Here is a 5,917-nt window from a genome sequence, read left to right on the forward strand (position 1 = left end):
AAGAAAGTAATGCTCCTACTATATCTGCAAGGCACCAGATAAGCAGAAATTAGGTAAGAGTATGTTTGTGTCTAGTTACCTAATGCAGGTGATGATATTTTTAAAGAGCCTCTGCAAAGGATTTTCCCTCTTTCCATTTCTCTGTGAAAGAGGTAGATAATTTATTATTTTAGTGTTTTGCACCTGATGGCTCTTCCTCGTGATAACTCTACCCACAGTTTTCCTTGGACAGCAGCTATACATTACCATTATGTTATATTTCAATATATACACTTTAATTATAAATTCACTTATTTGTGACATGTTATTATGTCATGTGCCATTGTGCTGGTTTCGGCTGGGGCCAAGTTAATTTTCTTCGCAGTGGCTGGCATGGGGCTGCGTTTTGGATTTGTGCGGAACACAGTGATGATAATATAGAGATGGTTTTGGTTTTGCTGAGCAGCACTTACATAAAACAAAGGCCTCTTCTGCTTTCCATACTGCCTCACTTGCAAAGAAGTTCTGGGTGCATGGGAGGCTGGGAGGAGACACAGTCAGGACAGGTAACCCCAACTCATCAAAGGGATATTCCATATAATATGACATCATGCTCAGTATGTAAATCTGGGGAGAAGAAGGACGAAGGGCGGGCTATTTGGCATTTGTTTTCCCAAGCCACTGTTACATATGATGGGGTGCTGCTCTCCTGGAGATGGTTGAACACCTGATTGCCTATAGGTAGCAGTGAATTAATTCTTCATTTTTCTTTGCTTGTGTGCCCGGCCCAACAGTTTAATAAGAAAAGTAAAAGCCACACAGAAATATTAATGTTAATTTCTGTTAGTTCATTATACTCAAAATCATTATAACATATTATTACAAATATGAAAGGTTTGAAACATCATTCTTCAGTGGAAATGCAAATAATGAACTTATGAGCTTAAAAAGACAATAGTTCAATTACATATTATTCTAAAATGTTCTGCCTTTGACTTTCATGAACCTTTTTCTGAACAGGATGTTCCTGCCCTTAAAGAGAAACAACATCACTAATTTAATTTGAACTTATCATATTGTTCTATCTGAGTTAGATGGCTCACTTTGATTTACCTATGCACTTTGGTGATGTAGAAAAGAGTTTTGGGGATACTACATTATATATTGCAGACATTCCTGCAATAGCACTATGAGTGTCCAGAAGTTACTTCATTTTAAAAATTGCTAAGTATTGGATTCAAAAGACAAGCAGGTCCATTGATTACACATACATAGAACCCAGACAGCTTTTAGGGGCACACTTTTGTCTGTTTTGTCACGGTATCCCCAATGATTTTCAACAAAGCCTCGCTGCTGATATTAATAGGGGAATTTGACCCTGTATTTTCAAGCACACTAATTTCTCTTTAGACAAGATCTTTTTAATGCTGTCAAATCCTTTATTATTTCAGGCAGACATTTATTGTTTCTCTGCGATGCTGAAGAAAGACCATGTATAGCAGTAAATACAATTCAGAAGGAAGAGAGAGAAGACAAATAGGAGGTCAGCAACTGTGGAATAAGAGCTCTTTTAAAATCAATATCCATCCATGCTTCACCAGATCTCACCTTTTCTTCTCTCTGATCTCTTATTTTTAGTTTATTAATATATGTAGCTGAAGTAATCAGCTACAGGCTTTTCAAAATTGCAGGGAGAGTTTATATTCCACCCACTCAGATGTTTTTGCTAACAGTGTTTGCCATAGGATTTTTTTTTAATATAACATAAGTCTAATATTTAAGCAAATAATGTGTAGGTACAGTAGGTGGTCAGATGTTAGAAAAATTACATGAAAGAAGGTAAAACACTGTATTAGATAACAAATAATTTATAAAGGCACAAGGTGATGGGTTTTGTAAATTGAGTTCACATTTATGGCAACTCTGAGTGAACTCAGGCTCTAACTAGAGCACTTTTTGGATGAAATCTGGATAGAGAAGCTATAAAAACTGGAAATTCACCAAGAAATCAGGTGAGCCCAAAGGCAGTTTAGAAGAGAAGGAGCAGAGAAATTATTGTTTCCAAAGGAAAAGAAAACATTAAAAAAGTAGCAGCTATCTAAACAAAAAGGACATCATAATTCCTTTTTTCTTGTTTAGTACAATGCTGATTACATGATACATGATCTGATATTTTCTGAAAAGCTTTGATTTCTCAGGCAAATAATTAAAAGAATAGTTTTATGTTAGTGTTGAGCAGATGTAATTATTCCTTCCATTTCCCTAAATTTCCTCAGTAAAATTCTCCCCGGGAAAAAGCTGTATTTCTGTCTGTGTGCAGCACTGGTCACTCTTGACATGAGAAGGGAAATTCAGAAGGAAGCTCAACGTAGTTGATGCTTCTTTAAGCAAGTGGCTTTCCATGAGGATGTGGTCAGTGCCAGATATCTTCTCCTCAAGAATAAACCAATGTAAGTGGGTCAATTCCAGTGTTCCTTGAATCATAGAATATCTTGAGTTTGAAGGGACCCACAAAGATCAAAAAAAAAAAAATCATCCTTTATTCACAGAATCAAAGAAGCATGCTCCTGATCTCACTGTTTGCAGACTCTCTGGTAGAAAGCACATCTGTCCCCATGATACAGCTGGTCTGGATTTCATCCTTCAGCTTGAACTTGGCACATCTCTAGGCAGAGTCCTCAGATATGCTTTTCACTAAAGACCCACCCACACTGTGATTGCATGGTTGAACGGCCTCATTTAAGAGAATTTCTGCATTTCAGCTAGTGATTGCTAATCTGCCACTCAAATTCAGCATCTGCCCTTCAGAAATATAATACAGCACCTTGAATACTCTGCAAAGGACTTAAAATTGGGGATACCATATCTGTCATAGGTCAGGTTAATGTGGACAGGAAATTATGGTCTGGGTAAGAACATATTCCTTCTTCAGTGTTGTGCCCCATGAGACAGAAAAGATTTAAGGATGCTGCTTTTCATATTGAGTTGTAAAGCACAAAGGAAAAAAAAGCCAGGTGTTTCTAGGAATAATGTAATTAGGGGGAGGGTAAGTTACCTTCAAAAGATAAACACTGTAATTGAAATAAGGGATATTATCTAGATAAAAAGAATTAAACCAGAAGATGTGAAAGAACTCATTGTCTTTTAATACCCACAGAATGATTCATAACAGATTGCTGCTTTCAGCTCTGAGTAAGTTGTTAGCAGTTAGAACTACAAAGTAAAAGATTCTTGTAGGGGTATGTGAACAGTAATCGAAAAGAAGCTTACTGGGAATGAAAACAGTGATCCTAACAGCTTGGCATTTGGTATCAAAATCAGCGCTAACAGGTAAAGCCTTTGCAAATTCTGGTAGAGAAATTGAAATCTGCTATCTTGTACTTGTAAATCTGTTGGTTTGAAGGCAATTACTAGCTTATTTCAGGTTCTTGATTATTTGATGGTTAAGTACATTTCCCATTACAAGCTTGATTTCTAAATCTACATTTCTAAATTGCCCCACACAGAAGCAGTCTTTTCAAAGCTTGCATGATACATCTTTACCAAGATCTTTAACACATCTCTGTTTTGAAGGGAAATCTGGAGTAAACCAGAGAAGTCACTCTAAATTTAGGGCAACTTCAGCACTTTGTTTTTATTTTTCATTTTTTCTTGCTATTTAATTGCTTGGCCTGTTCTGTTGCTGTTGTGAAAAAACACTTCTTAGTGTATTTCTCTGTAAGGTGAATATGTCAAAGGGTACCTACCCAGTGGTGACATGCAAGTGCAGTAGCTTGTGATGTCCAGTTAAACAATGCAGTTCAGAGCACAGCTTTGTTTCCTGTAAGAACACAGCTAACATGGTGTGGATAATAGCATACGAAGGAGATGCAACTGTTGCAGATTAAACCATAAGAAGGAGATATAGAAAGCCTATAGTTTAACTGAGGGATGACAGGGAAGAAAGAGGAGAATGAACCACTGTGTCAAAATTTAAATGTTTCAAACAGTTTTCAATATTATTAGGAGCTTGTGAACTTATTTTTCTTCTATTTCCTTAGTGCTCTACTATCCCATGTAAGAAATTCCTTCTTTTCCTTTCCAAAGACTCTACTTCTATAGTGAAATACTAGTGATTGTAAACCACATGCATTGACACAGCAGTTTCTAGGAGGTAAGGCAAATATTTTTAGTTAAAAGTGCAGAGTGGATTTTATTTTTTGAGAATGCAACTGCCTAAATTAGATTCAGGTATGATACTTAACATTTTTATTGCCATCAGGTCCTCAGCAAATTCAAACACTGGACTGAAATAATGTCTCAGCCAAGAGAAGGAAAGTAAACAGGAACTGCAGAGAAGGAAAACATCGGAAAAAAAAAAAGAAACATGATTTTTTCTCTGTTATCAGCTTAGAGATTCTAAAAGTAGATTATGCACACTTCCTCCCTTACCTCTAAAGTAACTCTGTCAAAACAAATTGATTTTAGTTTAAGCCCAAATTAATGAACCAGCTTTATTATTTCAGGAGAGAGAGGCTGGCAAAGAAAAAAAAATAGAAAAAGAAAAGACCCAGGAGTCATTGACAGAATAGGTGGTTTATAACGTGTTAAATGTGTTTATTTGCACTTCCAAAGTTCAGATTTCCTCATACATTTTCATACTGATAGAGATAAAATGCTAAAGTCTTAAATCCCTCTATGCCATGCTGAGTTGCTAAGGGCTGTTGAGTTTTTGTTATTTTTCCTCTTGAGTTAGCTCTGATTATGCCTGCTGAGTGAAAAATTTGTATTTGCCGACAGAAATAGGAGCCATACCACATGAGCTTGCACTCAGCAAATACTCAGATACATCACAAAAATTTACTCAACCCACCTTCAGAGGCCAAATTGAGGATGTTATTTTCTGTCTAGATACGATCCCGAAAGCTATCAGTAAGGAGTGTTTCTCGATCTCCACTTAAAACAAGGCCTACAAAGCTGCAAGTGTTCATGCACAGTCTCATTAGAGGACTGTACTCTTGGCCTTCTAGCACAGAGCTGTGAGTGAACTTCAAATATAACAGTGCATCAATCAGATCCAAGGTAGGCTTTTAATGTCATTTTTTCTACTTTGCCTTTAAAGTCCTTTAAAGGAGTGCCCTTTCCACTGTGCAACCAATGATCATTCAACAGCACTAAACAAACTAACAAAAAGCCTCTCAGGAGAAGGGTTTCACTCCCCTCACAAAGAGGAAACCAAGATATTTTACTGATGGGTTTTCTAATAAAATGGAAAATACACTAGACTCAGCGTAGCTTTTTGCGCCTTTCTGATTTTTGCATGTGCTTACTGAGGGAAAGATTAGAAAAAATATTACTTTTGAGGACAGCACAACGTCTGATCCAGATATGACCACAGTCATATGTAGCTATTTTCTATTTAAATGATGGAGTCATTTTAGTAAATATGCTTAAATGGAAAAATTAAATTAAAAAGATATTATATCTCACCATCTAAAGGTCTTTTTCAAAAGTTGTTATGATACAGTGAACTGTGATCATAAAGGAAAGGAAGTATTTCTTTGAATATAACAAAGGATCCAAAAATAAATACGATCTAAAAACGACTGTCCATGGAAATTAAATTAAAATGAAAAAAACAGAAGAAGCTGGATACATGAAACAAGCCTAACAGTGCCAAGTGACCAAAACTTTGGAAGTCCAACAGTCTGTAGTCTGTACTCAGCTGCATTTAGCTGAGGCTAGAAGGACCTAATATTTAGTGTTTGTCCGCAAGATAATATAGTATTTTGTGTCTGTGTCATGGGGTTTTTTTCTCCCCTAAACTTTATCAGTTATGAAGCAGCTGTGACCTAAACACCACCCCTTGCCTTATGATAATTTATACACGCACATATATTTTTTGCAGTATTTCCACAATTTTATTTATGTGTTTTTATTTCAGGTATTCAGATACTCA

General features: G+C 36.2%; 1 long non-coding RNA gene across 1 annotated transcript; it reads left to right on the plus strand.

The window, feature by feature from the left end:
* The first annotated feature begins 654 nt into the window (after positions 1-654).
* On the plus strand, positions 655-5,161 carry LOC108496162. Its single transcript, XR_001874358.1, has 3 exons — positions 655-720; positions 1,431-1,522; positions 4,870-5,161. It is a non-coding gene; the product is annotated as an uncharacterized LOC108496162 (long non-coding RNA).
* The last annotated feature ends 756 nt before the right edge of the window (positions 5,162-5,917 follow it).

The sequence above is a fragment of the Lepidothrix coronata genome, unplaced genomic scaffold, assembly GCF_001604755.1.
Source record: "Lepidothrix coronata isolate B3197 unplaced genomic scaffold, Lepidothrix_coronata-1.0 Scaffold37, whole genome shotgun sequence".
Classification (NCBI taxonomy): Eukaryota; Metazoa; Chordata; class Aves; order Passeriformes; family Pipridae; genus Lepidothrix; species Lepidothrix coronata.